Source organism: Pygocentrus nattereri, chromosome 25 (genome assembly GCF_015220715.1).
Source record: "Pygocentrus nattereri isolate fPygNat1 chromosome 25, fPygNat1.pri, whole genome shotgun sequence".
Lineage (NCBI taxonomy): Eukaryota > Metazoa > Chordata > Actinopteri > Characiformes > Serrasalmidae > Pygocentrus > Pygocentrus nattereri.
This window is the reverse complement of record NC_051235.1, coordinates 16,058,925-16,082,873: the sequence shown is the minus strand read 5'-3', so window position 1 is coordinate 16,082,873 and position 23,949 is coordinate 16,058,925. Positions and strand designations below refer to the sequence as shown.

Here is a 23,949-nt window from a genome sequence, read left to right as displayed (position 1 = left end):
CATTTAAATGCACTTTTCAAAAGTACATACATTTTGAAGTTCACACTTTAAACATACTTTAATGCACACTAAAAGTATTATTGTTGAACAACTTGTGACACCCTATGTGTATTTCAATAAAGCAAAATTTGATCACAGGGAAGGTTATTCTTAGCAGCTAGAAAGCAACTGAAGCAACTGAAATATGAGTGTGTAATCCACTCAAGTGAAATTTTTTAGACTTTTCTATTATCGTTTTACAGTTAATCATACTGTTAGTACTTTAAATAAAGCCTGTGATATTAATGATGGAGCTGCTTAGTCTGCTGGCTATCTGACCAACCTAGTTCTAGTTAAGAACATGAGTTTTCAGCCCCTCAGTTTAAACGGGTTCTTATGACATCAGTACACTCAGTGGTCCATGTGAGCAGCATGACAGTCAAAGATTATTCCATTAACAGCACAAGCGTTTTTGTCATGCCCTGCCATTGTTATATACAATTCAATTGTTGTGTGGGGATCATAGGTGTGTGTGTATATCCTGGATTTGACAACAGCTTCGAACGTGGCTCAGCCAATCAGATTTTAGGGCCAAATCTATCCATTTTAGAATTGTAATTAAGCTATGATTAAATATATATTAAATGCATTTAATTGATTGAAAAGATTTTAGCTGGTTTTCAGTGTGTAATTGTGGACATAACTTCAACAGGTAAGATGTATTTATGTGTACTTTTATAAAACATAATTAAGTATACACTCAGATATTTTATTAAGAATAAGTAAACACAGAATTGGAACAACTTAACCCAGCTGGCACACGACCGACCTTCAACGTTGAAATGTGGTTGAAATATGGTTGAAATAATGTCTGTTATTGTTTCAACGTTGAAACAATGTTAAAACAACATTTAATGTTAAATGATTGTGCAAACGTTGAACTATTAACGTTGAATCAACATAATATCAACCTGCCTTTGTATTGCCATTTCAAGTTAAAAAAACACAATAAAAAAACGGTGGGATGCAAGGATGAAAAATGTACAAACAACTCTTTGGCGTTGGATTTTGAAAGAGGTATTTATTTTTATTATTATTATTATTATTCATTCATTCATTCGTCCAAAACGTCGTCAAAAACAGGCAGGTACTAACCAGGAAGATAACATCAGGCAATGAAACAGCTCGGAATGTTTTGGGGCAGAAACAAAACTTCGCAATGACAAATGAACAAGTTTAAATAGAGCAGGAGTGAAATCGGGCATAGCAACGGCGTGCGTCATGTGATCACTCGAAGGATTCTGGGAGTCATCAGTGATGCAGGCGGAGGGCGTGAAATGTAAACGTATATGTATGTCCCTTTTTATTTTTCTTCTTACATAATATGCGCGGTATTATAGCGTATCATATATTAATATCAAGGCATTTTTCTGTTCCACCAGTCCCGGCGGCGAGATAATCTCGCGAGACTTTATACAGTGTCACCCCTGGCTGCTTGGCGCCGTTTTATAAACGTTGGTGTGACGTCCGCTGGGAGAGTTCGGCTTTTTTGCTCACTTGGCATCTTTTAAAGTTTAGCTAAGGTAAGCAAAGTCAAAGTTTAGTCAATACCCGAGGAGCATAATATTATAATATTATTAATTACACATAGAGTTATTAAACAGGCGACCCCAGTAACGCTAGCTGGTTAGCTATCCTGGCTAGGTGTTGTGAGGATGCCTGACTAGCTAGCATGAGCAAAAATTAGAAACGAGTGGATGAAAATTCAATATTTTTACAAGTTTAGATGTTCGTTTGCCTTTTTGCGGTTGCTGCTGCGGTTTCCTAAGTGTGTGCATGCTCATTTAACGTTACTAGTGTGGTATGAGGCTAGTTTATGTGTGAGATTTAGTTTAAGCTAACTTTAGCTGCTAATGCGTCCCTGGACCAAAGACCTGTAGCGCTGACGTCAGTAACGTTGTGTTTTAGGTTTGGTTGCTAATGTAGTTTCTCATAGGAAGCCAAGGTGGACCACTAAATTGTTTTTTTTTTCATGTTTTTTTGTAGTCCATGTGTGTAGAATTACAAAGCATATAATGGTAGTATTATAGCCGATGCCGCCGTTTTTTAAATGCGTTGCACTGCATGTGCAGAGAGGGGATAGATCATAGACTTGTATGCATAGACGCCTCATTCCGGGCTGGAGCGCAGCGTCGCCCCATAATGGATGTCTCCTCACTGAAGGCTCCACCAGACCCAAACTCAGAGAGAGCAATAATGTTTACGGTTACTATAATCTGCGCAGTGTCGAAAGCAGATCGCGTGGGATTACCTTTCATAAGAAGACTGAACAATAATGTCGGTTATTTTACCATTTATAATAGGCTGCACCACATGGCAAAATTAACTACCCTGGAGTGTATATATATATATATATATATATATATATATATATATATATATATATATATATATATATATATATTATCGCCAATAGGTGGTGTCAGTCCATGAGGCGTCTATTTGTATATGTCTATGTGATAGATGGCACTGAGGCTGGACAACTAGATGGTACATGAATTGAAAACGAGTAGTTATTTGCTGATTACATTTGTTCAGTTGACTGAAATGAGTTAAACTGGTAAGTGCTGCTGTTTTGTGTGTGAAGTTATTGTACTTTTGCTTCATAGTTTGGGCGTGAAATATAAATGTATATGTATGTCCTTTTTAATTTTTCTTCTTGCATATATGTGCGGTATATCATCTATTAATATCAAGGCATTTTTTCTATTTCACCAGACCCGGCGGTGAGTATTTCGCGAGACTGTACAGAGTGAGTGGAGTACGTCGGGAGAGTTAATTTTAAGTTAAGGTAAGTCAGTTACCTGAGGGGCATAATTTTATTAATTACACATGTTAGCCCAGTAACGTTAGCTGGTTAGCTATCCTGGCCAGGTGTTATGAAGATAATTTATTATTTACTGCGCACATAACAGAGAGGAGCGTGCAGCTTAAAGCACCACAGAACAATTATATTTTTATCTTTCAAGTCACTTAAATTTTAATTTGTATTGTGAGGAATGTATTTATTTATTAAACAGATATTTTTAAACACTGAAGCTGTGAGTGCATTTATGTATGTATACGTTCCGCACCATGGACATAGCTCATACCTCATAGCTGTCGGCTTCCTTTTAATCTTCCAGCCCTTCTTAAGTCACGTAAAAGGCACAGGTTGCACCCTGGATGTACAGTATTTGTACACAGGATGTACAGTATTTGACTATATAACCTGCGGTTTGCTTTTCCTCATTAGACACTGTTCTCAGCACACACAATCACGATGGCTAAATACCTCAAGTATGCACCGGAGAGGTTGGGTGGTGGTGGCCACAAGAAATAAGATTTATCTTTGACATTCTTTATACTCAGTCTGATGCAAGTTCTTCTATACCCTGTAATTGCTGGACATTTTGTTTGTAGTCCTGCTGTTCCATGTTCTCAGAGAAGAAATTTACAGAGAGAATAAAAAAAGTAAAATTGTTCTTTTTTCATTATGGCATACAGTTGTTTTTTTTTCCTCTCTCCCATGCAATTTTGAGCATCATGAACGTGAGTTTTGTGGTTTATTCAAGGTTGAATGTATGACGTTGAAACAACGTTGGCATATCAACGTTGATTCACTTTTCAAAATGAACACCAAATCCAACATTGATTCAACCATAACATTTGACGTTGATTCAACGTTGATTCAACGTTAAAATGCCAGCTGGGAAGTTGCAGTGTAGTTGTTCAGACAGAAAGCCAACCATACTGAAAATATATTTTCAACATATTTAAATGTTGGGAGAATGGATATTCTCATATCTGATTGCTGGTTAGCTATATTGCCATTAAAATGCAAGTAAAATGTACTAAAGCATACTTTTTATAACTTTTAAATATACACTAAGTTTGAAACACTTAAGTTGATGGCAAATATATTTTATGTCCAAGTATGCTTTAGTATTTATTCATATTTATTCATGCGCATTTCCTTACAGCATACCATATATAATTTTAAATGTACATAAATGTATACTTTAGATGAATATTCCATGAAATACATGAAATATTTTATAAAATCTATATTAAGTATACTACTGATGTACTTAATTATGCTTTTTTCTCACATTGGTAGATTTTGTCCATTGCTGTGCCAGCAGTGTACATTTCTTAATCCTAGCTAGTCTTCTGGCTCGTCATCTGTGGTCAATTTATGACCACAGAACTGCTCTTCACTGGATATTTTAGCTTAGACACTCCCACTCTCATGCCACAACCATTTCACTGTCATTGCTGTTTCCACCACCCAAATAATATCTGGTCAGCAGTGGTTCTGTTTTCAGAAGCTGACCAATGATGAAAATAATAGAGGAAGGCTGCCAAATCATCATATAAACAGATGGACTGTACACCTACATGACTGGTTTGTAACTGTACACCTACATAGTGAAGCTATAAGGTGGTTTATATAAAAAGGAGGTTAAGTATGGTTGTATTTAGTTGTACAGTATAAGACACCAACACTTTTAAGTAAAGATGATAAATGGCGATTATACTTTTTTTTTTTTTTTTTTTTTTTTTTTTTTAAAAATGCCCAGTTTTATAAAGCCAGTCAGAGGTGTGGAGAACCTTAAGTTCCTTTTATACTTCAGGGCTCTGAATGGAAGAAAATATGTTTCTCATCAAAATTAGGTAGGGAAATGTGACAATATTTATCATGAAAATATACTTTTCTGAGCATTTCACAGATATCATTACTACTTAAAGCACACTGACCAGCTTTATTACAAAGAAAATATACAACCCCAATTCCAGTGAAGTTGGGACGTTGTGTAAAACGATGATTTTTGCAAATATTCACTCATTTTGAATTTGATACAACACGTTCCAAAGAAGTTGTGACAGGGGCATCTTTACCACTGTGTTACATCACCTTTCCTTTTAACAACACTCAATAAGCGTTTGGGAACTGAGGACACTAATTGTTGAAGCTTTGTAGGTGGAATTCATTCCCATTCTTGCTTGATGTACAACTTCAGTTGCTCAACAGTCCGGGGTCTCCGTTGTCGTATTTTGGGCTTCATAATATGCCACACATTTTCAATGGGAGACAGGTCTGGACTGCAGGCAGGCCAGTCTAGTACCCACACTCTTTTACTACGAAGCCACACTGTTGTAACGTGCAGAATGTGGCTTGGCATTGTCTTGCTGAAATAAGCAGGACGTCCCTGAAAAAGACGTTGCTTGGATGGCAGCATATGTTGCTCCAAAACCTGTATGTACCTTTCAGCCTTAATGGCGCCTTCACAGATGTGCAAGTTACCCATGCCACGGGCACTAAACACACCCCCATACCATCAGAGATGCTGGCATTTGATCTTTGTGCTGATAACAATCCAGACAGTCCTTTTCCTCTTTGGCCCGGAGGACACGACGTCCATGATTTCTAAAAACTATTTGAAATGTGGACTCATCAGACCACAGGACACTTTTCAGCTTTGCGTCAGTCCATCTCAGATGAACTCGGGCCCAGAGAAGCCGGCGGCGTTTTTGGGTGTTGTTGATATATGGCTTTCGCTTTGCATGGCAGAGTTTTAACTTGCACTTGTAGATGGAGCGACGAACTGTGTTCACTGACAGTGGTTTTCTGAAGTGTTTCTAAGCCCATGTGGTAATATCCGCTACAGAATGATGTGGGTTTTTAATGCAGTGCTGCCTGAGGGATCGAATGTCACAGGCATTCACTGTTGGTTTTCTGCCTTGCATACTTGCAGAGATTTCTCCAGATTCTCTGAATCTTTTGATGATATTATGGACTGTAGATGATGAAATCCCTAAATTCCTTGCAATTGCACGTTGAGAAACGTTGTTCTTAAACTGGTGGACTATTTGCTCACGCAGTTGTTCACAAAGTGGTGAACTTCGCATCATCCTTGATTGTGAATGACTGAGCCTTTCAGGGATGCTCCCTTTATACCCAATCATGACACTCACCTGATTCCAATTTACCTGTTCACCTGTGGAATGTTCCAAACAGGTGTTTTTTGAGCATTCCTCAACTTTCCCAGTTTTTTGTTGCCCCTGTACCAACTTCTTTGGAATGTGTTGCAGACATCAAATTCAAAATGAATGAATATTTGCAAAAAACAATAAAGTTCATCCATTTGAACATTAAATATCTTGTCTTTGTAGTGTATTCAGTTGAATATAGGTTGAAAAGGATTTGCAAATCATCATTTTTTTTCCTGTTTTTATTTATGTTTTACACAACGTCCCAACTTCATTGGAATTGGGGTTGCATTTAGTCCAGTTTACAAAGAAAATATATTTACAAATAAAACATATTTAGTCCAGTTTAACTAGATTCACTGTAGTGCTGCTTTAAGGTATATTATCCAGTATATAGTTTGAATTATGCAGTAACTAATATGAAACTAATATTGCATGAAGTGAAGAATAGTTAAAAAAAAAGTTTAAATCCCCTGACAAGTTACACTTACAGTAACATGTAGATGCTTTGTAAATGTTTCCCTGCAGTTAAGTTGCATTCAATTACATTTCTATTAAATTCACCTTTAAATTTCTATTAATTCACCCAACTTTGACTCCAACTGAAGACCTATTCCTAACCCTAAGCCTAGTCCTAACACTAGCAATGTCCCAAATTATAACCCTAACCCCAATGCTATTGAGAATCTGTTGAGTTTCACCACAGAGGCTGTTAACAATTGGGACATCTGTAGATAATCTACAGGGGGTTATTTCAGGGGTTAGGGGCTGTCCAAATAAAGCCGAACCAAATGGTATAATTAATGTTTCTATCTTGAGCTGCTCGTAAGACTTTTTGTCATATTTTGTAAAATATTAAAAAGAATATCTTCTTATTGAAGAAAATAACTCCTTATCTGTAATGCATTCAGACTGAGAAATGAGAGTAGCACTGTGTGTGCTTGTATGTGTCTGTTTACCTGAACCCCTGTAAGCCGCTCCAGTTGATCCTAGTGCACGTGCAGTGTGAGTGCAAATGACTTTCTGTATGTGTGTTTTATTGAGAATTAGCACATGTACACAAAGTCTGCAGAGAGCGAGATAAGCAGTGAACTGGATGACTTTAACAGGGATACCCATTTGCCCCACAGCCACTTAAGTCTCTGAACTCCCAAAAAAAAACAGGGCCCCTTTTGTGTGTGTAGTGCATCTATTTAGCAATACCTCAAGAGACTGATGGCCCATGTTACTACAGCTCTTTTGTGTGAAGTTGGCAGCAATAATTTGATGTGAATTATTTTTCACTCAAAGTTAAGCTGAGGAAATTGTGCAGATTGTATTGTGATTTTAATTTGATGAAAAGTTACTGTCATGAGCCTGTTCATTCAGAATGTAAACTGAATGCAAATTTTACTTTGTAATTAAACTTACTACATAGTTTAGTAATTATATCCGATAATATAACAACATGCATGTCCATTCCTGCCAGACTGAGGATAAAAAATAGCCAGGTTTTTTGTCTTCTCTTTCTCTCTTTTTAGCAAGTGTATGTAAAAATTCTTAAATTTTAATTTAATATCTTAAGACAGAGCACTAATTTACTCAGTATGTAGAGTTATTACCTCATAAAATACTATATAAATAAATAATGACTAAATAACGACTTATTTTCTCTAAACTTCAATTTAGTATCTCAAAATAATGATTTATTTTCTCAAGATTCTAATTTAGTATATCAAAATAATAACTTATATTCTTAAAATTCAGATTTTTAATCTCAAAATAACTTTATTTTCTGAAAATTCCAATTTAGTATATTAAATAATTACTTATTTTCTCAAAATTCCAATTTAGTATTTTCTCAGAATTCAGATTTACTATCTCAATCATGCCCTATTTTCTGAAAATTCCAATTTAGCTTATCAAAATAATGAATCGTTTTCTTAAAATTCTGACTTAGCATTCTGACTTATTTTGTTAAGCTTTTGACTTACCCACTTAGTATCTCAAAATTATTACAGTTGATTGAAATATTGTACCTCAAATTATACATTGTCAATAACAAAATTATATATAGTTGATATATCTAACATTACTCATATTGAAATTTAAACTAAAACATTATTTTTCTAGAAATCCCACTTAAATAAGTTTAATAATCTTATTTTTATCTAAAAATGTGAAATATTATTATTATATATAATTTTTAGTATATCTGAAAATGATTACTAAATTTTTTTCAAAAGTTTGACTTATCTGAAGATGTTGAGTAAAAACATTTTTGATATACTGTGTCAATTTGATGAGTTGCTAAATTTAAGAAAAGTGAGTCATTATTAAGAAATGCCATAATTTTTTATTATATTATTATAATATAATAAAATGCAGACTTTTCATGGTCCTTCAACACCTCCCATCTCCTCAAGAAGGCACAGCAGCGTCTTTACTTCCTGAGGAGACTAAAACAAGACCGTCTGTCTCCTCAGATCCTTACAAATTTTTACAGATGCACCATCGAGAGCATAATGACCAACGGTGTGACCGTGTGGTACAGTAGCTCCACTGTGGCGTAGAGGAAATCCCTGCAGAGGATAGTAAGGACTGCTCAGTGCATCACAGGCATGCAGCTCCCTGCCATCAAAGACATTCACCACCAGCGCTGTGTGCGCAGAGCACACAGCATCATTAAGGACCCCTCCCACCCCAACCACAAACTGTTCAACCTACTTCCCTCCGGGAGGAGATACAAGATCATCCGGGCCAGAACCAGTCGGCTCAGGTGCAGCTTCTTTCCCTCCACAATCACTCTGTTGAACTCCACACCTCACTGATAACACTACCACTCATACTGCACACAGCGGACTATGAACACTGCCTTTCATACTATACTCACCAATCAGAGCTGATGTTTTATTCATTATTATTACCATTGCACAAATTTAACATTCTACTGCCATGTAAATAACACATCGCAACAGTTATTCAATACAGTGTACATCTCCAACATGTTCATGTATATATCTACACACCTATAATCTATTTTTGCATATGTATAATAGTAATTTATTCTATATACTGTAATGTTGCACTATGTCTATTTATTGCACACTTGCACAGTGTCGTTTTGCACTATTGCTACTATTTGCACTTCTGGTAGATGCTAACTGCATTTCGTTGCCCTGTACTTGTACTGAGTAATGACAAAGTTGAATCTATCTATCTATCTATCTATCTATCTATCTATCTATCTATCTATCTATCTATCTATCTATCTATCTATCTATCTATCTATCTATTATTGTGAAGTACTAAGTAAATTATTATTTCTTTATAACTAAATATGAGGAATTATTTGTTTATTATTTGACTAAAGTCATTATTTTGGTATATTTTCTCAAAATGTCAAGAAGACAAGTCAGTATTTTAAAGTAGTATGTGAAAATGTTGAGGAAAAATCAGCTGCAAACAATAGAGAAAGAAAAAAACGAATCTAAAATGCAGACATAGACACACAACACACACAAATACATATGCTGATGTTTTCAAAGTAAATGTTTGTTAGGACTGTAATGATTTGTTGGGGCTGGACAAAAATGTGAAAAATCTTATCATTTGGTTCCATCTGTAGTGCAATACCATGCAGCTCTGAATCAGGCAAAGTACAGTATATTCAGCACAGTATATATTTTGTGTATAATGCTTACTCAGTTCTTTTTGTTAATGTGTTGTTAATGTGTTGTTAATTGTTAATCAGTGCTGTGTTGGCACTGCATTGTCCTGTCTGTTTACTGTGTCTAATATCTCGTTTATTTATCATATTTATTGTATTAACAAAAGTTTGCACACTTACATCTGCACATTGCACTTTTACTGCTTACTCTATTTCTTGTTGTACCGTGTTCCTTGGAGGAACGTAATTTCACTCCAGTGTGTACTTGTACATAGATGGAATGACAATAAAAGCCTCTTGACTTGACTGGACTTGACTGATGTGTGAGGCATGTGTCCCTTTCCTCCTGTTACTTTTCTAGATTTTACAGTCTACAAGACTCTAACTATTCTTCGCTAATTCAGTCACACTGAGCAGAAAAACATGCCTGTTCGATTTCAGTCACATACTTTTGTCTCTGAGTGATAGAAAAATGTTGAATATTTTTCTGATGGCAGCTTCCTTTCATGTACCTGTGTGTTTGTGTCTTTGATGAAGCATGTTTTGTTGTGTGAACAGGGACATTCCCGTCTAAAAATATAATTAGCAAAAAAGAAATGGGACAAACATACCAGAGGTACAGGAATGTGTGTATAAAGGCTGTTGATGTATTGACAGAGAAGGAACAGAAGAGATAGCCAAGAAAGCACTTTTTCAAAGCCAAACTTCCAAGATATTCGTCAACAAAACATGACAAGGTGACTAAACTGCCTGTAAATTCTGTTGTAATGTAGTTTCAATGCATTTTTCTTTATTGTAGTTGTTAAAGCTCCTGATATCTGGAAGGTATACAGTGGGGTCCACAATTATTCACACATTACTTAAGGATGAACAAAACTGGCTATGAAAAAAATGACTTACTGCTTAGCAGCTTGGTCTCACACTCAGAAAATGAGAGAAATCTCACTTTCCTTGAGGTGTACGGTTTACAAATTCATGTCATCAAGACTAAATTGATAACAGTCTATTTACTGTTATTATAGCACACTTCTTCCACACAATAGTTCAAGCCCATGCAATATGTACTATCTCTATGTACCTTCAAATGAATGACCTACAGACCTTAATTGAGCGCATATAATTTGTGTATAGGCACATATATGGCCACCTATATGACTCCCTGTGTGTATGTCTGTTACTAACAATTAGTGCTCATTCCACAGAGGGAGAGATAGCCAGTGAACCAATGGGTCTCAAACAGCAGTACTCTCCTTGCTGATAACTCAGTGTGTGTACAGGGTCGTAACTAGGACCAGAGTTTTAGTGAGGCCCACTTTGCAGAAACATGACCTACATCTCGTAGTCAATAAAATAACTGCCAAATATGAGTGTCTCACCACATAGAAGTTTCTACTGTATTTAATTTACCTGTCACTCTCTTTCTGCTGGTATCTTTTGCATCTCTGTCCTCACTAATTAGTGAAAAGACAAACATTTAACATACATTATAAAAGGCTTTATTTACCAAACCCCAGCTGACATGAACAGTAGCTACTCGTAAAGTTACTGATATGAAACTCTATCTAATGTACCAGCTGATTTCTTGATTTCTTAATAATGTTAGCTATGTGATACTATACCATAAATATGCTGCTTAACAGTGATCTTTCTCATGACAGTTGTACTATGTCATATGCAAGTACAAAATACAGCTTTAATTTCTCATCTAATCACTAATATAGCCTATTATGGAGCCAGTAGCCTAAACTGAGCAGCTACTGGAGTATGCTAATTTAGCCAGCAATGTTTTGAGTGCTCCAAATATAAAATGAATAACAAAATTCGCATTTTACAGTCATAATATGTACAGTAAATTATGCTCATAAACTCCTACATTTTTGCCACAGTGATATTATATGTTGGCTCAAAGCATGTGTGCTACACACCTGAACATCTGAAGAAGTCAAAGTTACGCTCGGACTGAGGGCAGTGTAGGGCAGTTAAGTCTAGGGCCGAACCACAGTTGTTCTGAGGTCAGCTGAGAACCTCTCACTGCAAAATGCGTAGTTTCATCACTTTTTCCACACTGAATCTCATAAAACCCTTCAGAGCTTGGCAGATTTTAATACAGTGACAGCGCTTACAGAAAACAAATCAAATTTCGTCATCGTAGAAATGCAGCATAACAGCTATTCTGTCCCCATTTGATTGAGTAAGCCTGTGATACTGTGGCTGCCTGAGTAGACTGTATTATCATAATGGTGCTCTTTCTATGTTTAATCTCATGCATTGAGGAAAGTGGAAAAACCTTCTGAAACTACTGAGGTCCAGACCTCAGTGTCCTCATAGGTAGTTACGGCCATGTGTGTGTACGTGCATGCATGTTCTTGTTTTGTCACACTTTTGAGGCACAAATGTGAAGTGTGGCTGGGTGTGTGTCTGTAGGTATGTAGGAAATAAGGGAAATATGGGTGCCTCCTGAAATTCAGGACTGTTTAACTGCAATAAGAACAGAAAAATAACAAAAGAACACAATTTAAAAATATTTTGAACACAACAATGACCCTTATGTGCTTTTTGTACTGTGAATGTTGTTTTTCTCATTTAGTTTTATTTATGTACGTTCAGATTCTGCAGTAACCATGCACATTGCATTTAAAGAATCACTTCTCATACCAGGTGTTGACTGCTTTGTGGGTGTGTTGCTAAAACACAGGCAGGTGCTGTAGGTTTTAGGTCTGTGCCCTGAAGCAGCCTAATATTGTTTTAAACTTTGTTTACCCTCTGATGTTTAACCAACATCATCATCTTCCACTCCTATCTCTTTTGTCCAATACTGCCATAGTCTCCTCCTAGATGTGCACATGTAGTTTAACTTTGGGTGTTCTTTAAGTGCCAGCATAGTGTACATCAGTGGTAAACTTGCGGTGCCTGATGTGATCTTGTAATGATCGTATAACATAGCATAAATACGTAACATAGCATGACTGAACAGTCCCCCTTAAAAACTTAACATACGTATGTGGATGTGCGTTCTGTGTGTGGAGGACACATTACATGCAGGAAAATTAGTTCTTCTCCAGACATTAAAAGAGTACAGGCTAGAGAAATTTGGGGATTTTTGCAGTGGACTTCACCACAATCCAACACCAAAAGTTTAAGTTGTCCCCAGACATCCAGTGGCTAATGACAGGCTCACTGTCCATTGCACAATGCTGACGCACCATTGCACCCTACTTTGAGCTCTGCTTTCATGAGTGTTGGATTGGTTTAGATATTTTACATTCTGTTTGTTTCCACTCTCAGTGAGTATTTGCTCTATCTATACTCACCATTTCTCATGGTTGTCTCCAGACATTCTCATTACGAGATTATGCCTGGCACCGCGAGACAACATCAGCGGTTGCTGTGTGGGTTATATGTGTACAGTTGTATTGTTATCTCTCACCACAGTACGGCATGTTATGATGCATTCTGTTTCAGGCAAATTTCTTTATAATTCAAACAGTAAGAGTAAGAGCATTTAACATAATGTTATAGTGTGTGTCACATACAGTGGGGTTCAAAAGTCGGAGACCATATTGAAAATCTGGGATTAATTTCATTTAAACCTGGAATTAAAAAACAGAAACCTTTAGAATTTTGAAAAATTGGACAGTTAGGACAAGTAAAAGGAAGAAGAAATATTCAATGTTCTGAACCATTTCTTGGTTCAGTGCATGTGTGTGTGTGTGTGTGTGTGTGTGTGTGTGTGCACATGCTTATTTTCCTGCCTTGAGGACCAAATATAGGTTATCTGGGCTGGGCATGTGTGTTTATTTATGAGGTCATGTTTGAGGGGAGCTATATGTAGTAGAGTTGAAGACTGCATGCCTGTTTGCTGTGGTCAGTTTATTCAGTGTGTGCGTGTGTGTGTGTGTGTGTGTGTGTGTGTAAGGTGATATTAGATATGTGATGGGTCTGAAAAGACTTGTCCTCTTTGACATGGGGTGTTTGCTCAGTGTGTGTTTGTGTGTATATGCGTGTGTTTGTTCGGTTTAATTATTTTCTGTGACCCCAGAGAAGACCAGAAGGCCTTATCATGCAAGCCTGACCTGAGCTTCAAACTGTCTGTGTGTGTGTCTGTGTGTGTGTGTGTAACTGAGTTTGTACATGTTCATTTGAACTCGTTGCTCGTTAAGGCCAAGCGAACCGCAGATAAAACACACACACACACACACACACACACACACACACACACACACACCATGGTACGGACACCTCCAACATCTGGGCGCAACGCCAAGGCAACAAGCCTAGGATGAGCAAAAGAGTGAACTTCAACCTACTATTTCTTGAATCTTGTGAGGCAAGAGCGCTGACACAAAGGTTGTGGTCAGTACAACGTATTCACTATAGATATGGCAGCAGGTTTATTGGGACTCAGGTTTATCACAGGCCTCTAAGTTTTATAGTATGTCATATCATTCAGTATATGTAATTCATTTATTTAAATTATTTTTACAAAAGTATATCCAAGTACACAAAACTTTTCTTGGCGTGTAGCCAAAACCCATACAGGAATAATGAAGAAAAGAAAGAGAATACTTTGATTACATATCGAAACATTTCCATTAAGCCATGCTTTGGAATGAATTTCAGTATGTCTTAGTATTTAATTATTTCCCCTTTTGCCTTAATGACAGTGTGCACTCAAGCATGGACTCCACATGTTTGTGTTTAAGTCTCCAATGAGTAGATCAAATCCACCTCTGAACAGGTGCTTCAGTAGAAGGGATAATACTTTAAAAATCAGACCTTTTTGCACAAACATAAATTTGAATAATGACTGTAAAATAGAATCTTTATTCTTAATTTTACTTTTCCTAACTTTTTTTTGTTTACATCTTGGACCTCACTGTTCCATGTTGAAATCTTTCTTTGTTTGGTGGTGTATGATGGGGTGATTAATGGCTTTGCTGGCCCTCGCTCAAAGATGAAACAATATAGTTGTGGGCTGGTTCATTTTACAGTGACATAAATTTGGTAAGACATTTTAAAATAAAAAAACAATTAATTCAAATACACAGAAACTTAACTGATTGGGAAGAGAAAAACAGAAAAATCCCCAGGCCTGGAGGTTTGAAACAAGCACTCTGAAGGTCTTAAAGAAATGCAAGGATTGAAATGTAGGTTTTTGTTTTGGAAATGTACTTGGATAAGAGTACAAGTATTCAATTTCAGTGATACTAGAGAAATGTATTCAGTGTAATAGCAGAGTACAATCGCTCATGTATTTTCCACACCTGGTGAGCAACAAGTGACATAATGTTGACTGAAGAGCTCTTCCTCTATTTTGTTTTTCCAGAAAGAGACCACATCCTGTCCATTTGTTTATGTTGGCTCATTCAAGTTTGTGAACTTAACGTTCACCTAGGTGATCTTGACACAAAGTGAAATTAACCAACCAGTTAACAAACGGCTTCTAATGAGCTGAAGTTTTTGCCAGGCAGATTTTATTTGTGCTCAGTCAGACTGTATGCCTGGCTCAGGCTCCTTCTTCCAATTACTTATTAACAAAAGTTTAAATTGGTTCATTAAAACTGAGGCACAATCTCCCAAAAATGTCCCTCTCTTATCCTTCAGAAACATACTACTTCACATTTCTGCCTTGAAAAACACTTTAGGAGCCTTCTTCACACTTCTCTGCCCAAAGGACACCTTGGGGCAGGACCCAGGCTAGTAAGGCACAATCCTTGTCCAGAGCAGGCCTGACCCTCAGATGCCTATTCGTGGCTCTGGGGGTGATTCACCTCATCCAAATCTCTCCATCTAGCACATGTTGACAGAGCACATGCAACAATAAAAGCTTTCGGACAATGTCCTGTTTGTTCACCCTACAACTGTGCCATCACACAAACTAGCCCGTTAGCATACAGATAGTCTGCCAATATAAAGTCTTTGCTTCCAAACAGAACAAATATCTTTGGTGTACTTGCATCGGTCATAGTCAAGTCTTAGTGTCTTCTTAGCAAAATAATCCTGTGCTCAGCCAAAGGTGTTGCACCGTGTCATGTTTGTTTTACAGAAGTGTACTTTATACACTCCAATTTGCAATGCGCTATGGCTCATAAACAATGAAATATGTGGTGGAATAACTTGTCTACAAAGTGTTGGCCAGCCTTCTTGAGGATGACTGATGCCCAAACAGTGCAAAATTACACTTAGCATGCAGAGCCATCAGGTATCTCTTAAAAATGAAAAATAGAATGTATGAAAGCAGTACAGCAGATAGGATTTGAACAAAGATTCCAGCTGAATCTTTTGGCAAAAGTCAAGGTACAGTCATTTCATATGCTAGCCACGCCCAGGTACCCTTAAGGTGTGAGAATTTATTGCTATGCCTATTGGAAAGGACTGCAATGATTGGTCCACAAAGTCCAGTGGTCAGTGACAAGTTAATGATTGCTTAAAAATAAAAGCAGTCTAGAATTCTGTTTTATGGAACCATAGGGGGCGAAATGACTTCTGCTGTTTCATTGCACCATAAATGGTCGGACACAGGTAAACAGACCCTCGGGGACTGAGCCCTCACACTGCACCAGTGGCATCTTAGGCAGCATTTATCATATTCATATTACCTCCACCAGCAAGATTCATTTTGGTGAAGCGCAGTTAGCTCAGCTTCGTCCCAAGTAGCTTGGGTTCCATAAGCTTCAATGCTCTTGGGCGGCCACTTTAGATTTAGAAACTCTTACCTGTCAGGATTGCATACATCATACAACGCTGGAAATCCCGCGATAAAGCACATATAATATCTCTTTAAGAATGTGTCATGTTCCGTAATTTGCAAGGGTCACCAATCTTCACCACAAAGATCCAGTTTGGCTGCAGTTTTTTAGGCCAATGAAGCAGAAGCACATCTGATTTTACTTGTTTAATCAGATGGTTTCCGGCTTCAAACAATTCATTAGTCATGAGTTGCTTGATTAGAATGAAAACCTGCAGCTGCATCGCACATATGCAGATAAGATTGGTGACCCCTGACGTAGAGGATAACTCCACAGCCCTGTATGCTGGAGATGAACTCCCACACCCATGTTGCCTTGGGAAAGACTCCTAACACTAATTATACTCTCCTCGGAAAAATTACTAGACTATTGTTCTAGATAATAGAGTCTGTCATATGTTGTAAATTAAATTTAATTTTGTTCATTCATTTTCATTTCATTCATGTTCTGGCTGTCCTTTTTTGTCCTTGGGGCTCTGCACCCCTGTGCAAGGGCCTGGTTGCATTAGGCAATAAATTGAATAATATTCAACTGTATAATGATTGTTGCAGACAGAATTATTGTTGTTGTGCATAAGAAATGTGAGCTAGCAAAGCTGTGGTGCAGAGTTCACTGATTAGCATGCATGGTTGGAGGAGTATTTCCTTTTGCCACCTAGACTGGTGGTATTGGCATGGTAGAGGACAAAGTTCCTACACTGGGAATCATCTATGATTATTTTCTCATACTGATGATTTTAGACACCATGCATAATCTATGGTAATCAGAACTTCACATATAGTTGCGGGGATACCCAAGTTCAGTTCTGGTGAACTACCATGGAGAGTTTAGCTTTAGTCCTTGATTAACCAGATCACGTTTGCTGTGGTTTTTCTCAAAATTTGCAGTTTTGTGTCTATTTAGTTCCTGATAAAAAAGGGAGAAACCGAAAGTGGAAATGAGCGTACATCAAAAACATACACACAATAAAAATAGCACTTTTTTAAGTTTTGAAGAAAAAGATTTTTAATATTTTATATTGAAATTATGCAATGAACTTTTTAACAAAATATGCAGCATATTTCTACAACATTCAGAAAAGAATAACAATAATAAAACAAAGTGGTCATTTTGATTTTGGTAGACCATCTGGAAGCACTGACTCTGACTTAGTCTGAACTCATCTAATGTTCTTTGCAACAATTAACATCATCCATAAACATGCACAGGAAATCAAAAAATTTGAAAACAGTGGGAGTCACTGCTTTTTGTTGTTTGTGGTCCACAGCAACGTTGCATGTCATACAACAAAGTTTTCCTCCAGCTTTCATGTAAAACCTTTGGGAATGGGTTTGCCTGTCAAGCTGAAATATTTTTGCCAAATGTGATCTCTGCATTATGCATGGCTTCCCAGTATGCAGCACAAAAGCTGTAGCTTACAATAAGTGTGAAAGGATTCAGCGGTTTAAACGTTTAAAAAATGTGTGGGTATAATGCAGAGACTTGGCAGAATTGTGAGCCTTTTTAAGTATTTTTTGAATTTGCATGAACTTGTGAGCAAAATCCTGGAAGGCCTGTTAAAGGTTGGAACTAAATTCTTTAAGGCAGTACATCACTTATGGTTGAATCACTTGGGCAATTTGATTCAAGCTGAGTGCTCTACATGATGTGATACTCAACTTCCTATAGCTGACAGTGTATTCCCACTTAGTGTAATATTTACACATATAACACAATGGGGACATTTTGATCAACAAGCCAAAAGCAATTAAGTGAAACCAATTCTATAGAAACAAGTACAAAAGCTAAAGTGTACTAAGTTAGGGCTCCTGAGTGGTACAACTAGTAAAGCGTTGGCCTGTTGTTAGAAGGGGAAGGCTAGGAGTCAAAGACAGCGTAATCGCCTTTGCTCTCTTTGGGTGGGTAGGATGGCCCTCTCTCACCCCCATCACTAAGACCAATGTTAGCCAACATGAGCATCTGCTAGCCAACACAACAGAGTTGGCAGTTTCTCCTTCATGTTTGCTGAGCTGGTCATTGATGTTGTGTTAGATGTAGTTCAAAAAGAAGTGCTGGCTGGTTGTCTTGCTGTAAGCATGTGCTAGCTATCATCTTTCCAGCATTGTGTGATGGGGAGAACTAAGTAGCTGGTGGAATTTGTAACATTTATAACAGGCAGGAAAAATGAATGGAGGCAATAATAAGCAGAGTGTATTAAAATGTGCTTATAATACATATTAGTATCAAGTCATCGAGCCATACGTGTAGCAATGGTGGTACAGTAGGCATGTTGCCATGAGTCAAGGTTGTTTGTCTTTCTCGTTATGAAATCTGTCTGCATAGGTGCCCTCTGTTCTCTCGCCTCAAATGACTTGTTCCTGGCAGGAGGCGCTTGTCTAGTGGGTGCTGCCTTTGGCAGAAAAGGTTATTGGATAGTTTGGAGGCTTGGTCTAGCAGTGATATGACTGGGTATTTGTCAAAGGTATCTACAGCTGCTGATGGATATCTTTTTGCTGACTCTCTGACCGAAGGTCTGATTAAAGTTCTGTTTGTTCTGTATATTGATGTCACATATTATCACTGTTGGAAGAACACCTTGCATTTCCCAAAGAGGAAAAGAGAAAAAATCCTAGCTTTGATGTATGTAATAAGATTGTAGTGCTTTGAACTATAATTTTCATAATTCCTTTAGCTTTATGATTACAATAAAAAAGGACAAGAAGCTCAAAGTTCATTTTTTGTGTCTTTTCATAACCTAATGTTTTTCAACAGAGCAATAAAATAAAAAGCCTGGAAATGAGGCAAGGTGTGTGGAGTCAATACAACTTAGAAAATATCAATTCTATGGATTAGGTACAATTATGTTCCCTAAATAAAGGTACTGAGGTACCCCTGCAGGTACCACCCCAGTGACAAGAGGGGTACTGCCCCAGTGACAGTTCAGTATCTTTATTCCTGCCTGTATTACATAAGCCATATATAATATTGACCATATATATATATATATAATATTGATAATGTTTACACAAACATGATCAATGTCACAAATTTGCTTCAGTTTGAATAGTGACCTAAAAATAGGGAAGAAATTTTATTATTTCTTACTTATGTTACTTGTTCTAACTAGTAATTCAATCATATCATTGCTCTTGTTTAATTTGTTTAACTCTTTGTTAAACATGCCCCAGAAATGAAGAGGAAGAAGAAATGGATTCATTGAGTAGTAGTGACATTAAAGTTACCATATGTCTTTTAGACAATACTTGGACAACTAAAAAGCGTCTACACTCCAAATGTAAAATTTTAGGCAGCATGGTAGACTTTTAGAAGTTTTTAAAACTTGTGGTTTTATTTTCCACATTCTGTGTGAAAAATCTTTGGACTCATTATACAATTCATCGTCATGTGACGAACCACCACAAACAGCATTGATATTTGTAATGTGCATTTTAAAACAAAAGTTCACGTTTTGTGTTGTAAGTAAAATGTGCTTATTTACTTACTGTAGTAAAGGTGGTATCTTCAGTCACTTTACTTTTCACCACTGTCTCTCATACGTACATGTGTACACACACAAACACACACACACTCGTACACAGAGCTGTTGATGGAAGGTACATATTCAATTTCATTATCTCTCTGTCTTTCTGTCTCTTTTTTCACTTTGGCAGTGGAATGGACACCTCTGGATGGACTCCTGACCCATTCCAGTATGTCCTCATGGACAGAACCAGATGTCTTCCATCTGTATCCCCTGTGTGCATGTGTGTGTGTGTGTGCGTGGGCGTGTATCAGCTGGGTGTTGTTACTTTGCAGATCACGTCTCCACAATACGGAATCAAACACATGGTACACCAACTGCCATATCTGTGACTCTGCACTATGCACAAGAACCGTATGTTAACAGTGCAAAGAAGAATCTTTTGCAGAAAACAATCACATCGTTTTTTCTTTATTTAAAAAACTTTGAACGAAATTGATCGCTTCTGTTTTTCTTTTTGTGTTTTGAAATAAAATAATGTAATAAAGCACAAAGTGTGTGTGTGACTGTGTGCAAGCCACAGTGTGAGCCACACTGTTTGTGTGTGTGTGTGTGTGTGTGTGTGTGTGTGTGTGTGTATGTATGTGTCGCTGGGCTCGTAGTGTAAGAAGCTGGGAGCGAAGTTTATTTACACTTAAAACCGACACCACGAACCCAAGAACTCAAAGAACCCCAAAACACAGTGGGAAAGAGACCATATCAACCACTGCCTTACAAGTGTGTGTGTGTGTGTGTGTGTGTGTTTTGGAGGATATATGTGGTGTAAATCACTGTGAGCAGATCCACACGTCCAAAAAGCTGAGAGATAACACGTTTCAGGTCGCAGTTTGAGAGTCTATAAATCAGTTAGACTCATACAAACCAAGTACGATGAACTGCGCATACACACTGGCATGTATTTATACAATGTCAGGACATGAGGTCATACATACATTACTGTACAAAGGTTTCAGGACATCTGAGAAAATGATACATGAAGCCATTTAGCTTGACAATAAATGTTTAATTGTAAAAAATTCAAACATTAGACTAAATATAAATAAACAAATAAGCAATACATTATGATTTTAGGTGTGTGAGTGTGTGTTTGTGTGAGTGGTCCAAAGCTCTCCTCAAGGATTTTTTACAGCTGCCATCTAGTATCTAATTTGTCTAATCAGTAGATTAAGTGCTGCTGGTGAAATTCAACATACCCAAACAGTGAAGGAGTGCAGTGAAACCAGACTGTCTTCCAGACTGTCAGTGAAGGAGGACAATGTTTTATATCCTTTATATAATCTTTAAGGTAAAAATTTGATGTAGAAATTAAAGAGTCTTTGGAGCAGGCCCTGTCCTCAGTCTAGGTCTTGGAGTGGCAAGGATCTTGCTGATCCAACTGGTGGTGGTGGAGAGGAAGGAGGGGAGTAGACACCTGGAAGCAGCAGAATGATACATAAATCGAGTAATTAAAAACACAGGTGTAGGCCCGTGATTGGTCATGAGTAACGAACGACATAACAGTAGAGTCTTCCTGACAGAACTTTCAGTAAAGCTAGTTTTAACTAAGATTTTAACATTTTTTATTCTGTTTTACTGCATTGACATTTATATCTATTTATTCAGATGTTATATAACACTTTGTGCCAAGATGCATGTCCTTTATGTTGCTGTCATAACAAAATGATCTTATTTTCAAAAATGTAAAAGAAGGAAAAAAACATACTGTAAGTAGTTTCTATTGCTCCATTTATTATGATATGTTGACATTATATAACCAGCTGCTGGCATTTTCAAATAATGTAAAAAAAGTATGATTATTATAATTAAATGTGATTATACACATTTTATAAGCCTGATGCGAAACCTATCCCTAACATTAAACTCAGTAAACAAAAAGTTGTTTTAGTTTTTCTGCTTTAAGCAATAAAGTATACATCTTATATCATTAAATTTAAAAACAAAAACCTTTATCAAGTCAGGATTATTTGTCAATCCTGACATTCTAGCTTTTTCTCTGCTTTTCAACAAAGTGAGGACATTTTGTCCTGAAAATGTATAAAAACAAAACCTTGCACACACACATGCACTCATAAAAAATACACACACATAAACACACACCGGCGCACACCTCCAGCCAACCCTAAACCAAACCATGAATGAGCCCATCGATCAGTTCTCATCACTCTGTCTCTTTCTCTCTCCACTCCCTCTCTCTTTCCCATATCACGTAATTCACTCTGACAATCAGCGTGAATTGTTTTGTTCTGGCCCGTCAATCAAGTCGATCATGATTGCTTACAGACGAGCTGGAGAACTGACAGAATTCCTGAGATCCAGGTTCCTGGTGAGTAAGGCCAGTGAAGAACACAACACACAGACACACACACACACCCACCCACGCAGACTTTAACCCCAATCAGTTCTCTCTGGTTTCTTCATGATTATGCCTACATACACTTCTTTGTTTTCTTTTACACAACTCTAAACCTTGTCAGGCATACACACACACACACACATACACGCACACACACACACACACACACACACACAAATGCACACAGTCTTAGCCATGCTGTGCTCATATGTGTTATTTCATTTTAAGTTGCTAGATTTGTAAAAGCTTTGCAGAACATTACCAAAAAACCCATTCAACCTAATGAGAAACTGCAATGCACGACTTTTGTCTTATTTTTTTCTTCCTTTAGACTCTCAGAAAAAAGGCATGGCACTGTCACTGGGGCAGTACCCTTCTTGTCACTGTGGTAACCTCAGGGGTACATCTCAGTACCTTTACTCATGAAACATAACTGTGCCATAATCCACTGAAATGATATTTTCTAAGATGTATTGGCTCCACACCCCCTGTCTTACCTCCAGGCTTTTTATCCAATGGTTCTGTTTTAAAAAGTTAGTTTATAAAAGATATAAATATCTACTTTTCCACTGGGAAATACTTATATAAGGTACACAATTGGACCTTAAAACCCATGTTGTACCTTTGAGGGAACGTTTACACTGTTTCTACCTTGATGAACAAATCATGTACCTCCGTGGTGCCTTTATTTCTAACAGTGTAGGGTCTTCGTAACATTGAGTTTCCACTTTAAAATGCACTGCTTCGGCGCTAAACTGTGTTGTCGTTGTGACAAAAACTGAACCAGATTTTAATTCTGAGTTGGAGTTAGAGGTGAGCTGGAATTCTATAAAGTTTGGTCAGCCTTGCAACCTAGAAAAGAATACATTAGTTGGTGGAGCATGGCCAAGTCAATTAGAATGAAGAGCTGATTTATTTTTGCCTTACAATGAGCAAACTCTCTCTCTTTCTCTCTCTCTCTCTCTCTCTCTCTCTCTCTCTCTCTCTCTCTCTCTCTCTCTCTCTCTCTCTCTCCCCCTCTCTCCCTCTCTCTCTCACACACACACACAAACACACACACACACAAAGTTCAAGAGGTCGAGTACTGATTTGATTTTGGCTCTTTGGGGGCTCTTCAAACAGTAAATCTCACTAAGGTTGGATCACGCAATTCTCCATAGTGCATCGTTAATTATGTTTGCATGCATGTGCAGGAACTAGAAGATGGGGGAATTCATGTAGTGCATGTGCGTGGGAGTGTGTTTGTGATTGTGTTTGGATGGATGTGTTCAAGGTGTGAAATGCAGGAGGTCTCAGTGGGGTGGAGGACTCCTTATTTAACTCTATGGACCCCTAAAAATTCTACTGAGTCCCTGAAAATGAAATTTAAGAACATGCTACGGCATTACGGACAAACACAAATTAAAAAAGAATTCTGTTATGGTGTTTTATTTCAACCAACTTTGCTCTCAAAACGACTGACTTCTGCCTTTAGTATTAACTACTTAAATGTGAAGCACTTCCCAGGGTGGTGGATTAGTAAATTAGTTCACTGAGTTGGCTGTCTCCTAAATTGTCCAGTCTTGAATTGACAACTGTATCTGGACCTGGGCACTTCTGACAAGCTTTAAGAACCCTACAATATGCTGCAAACCCATCAAAATACAGGGTATTCGACTTACGAGCA

General features: G+C 37.4%; 1 long non-coding RNA gene across 1 annotated transcript; it reads left to right on the top strand.

Annotated features, from left to right (window-relative positions):
* Positions 1-1,478: 1,478 nt before the first annotated feature.
* LOC108424852 lies at positions 1,479-20,355 on the top strand. Its single transcript, XR_001857654.2, has 3 exons — positions 1,479-1,562; positions 2,758-2,830; positions 20,061-20,355. It is a non-coding gene; the product is annotated as an uncharacterized LOC108424852 (long non-coding RNA).
* Positions 20,356-23,949: the final 3,594 nt, after the last annotated feature.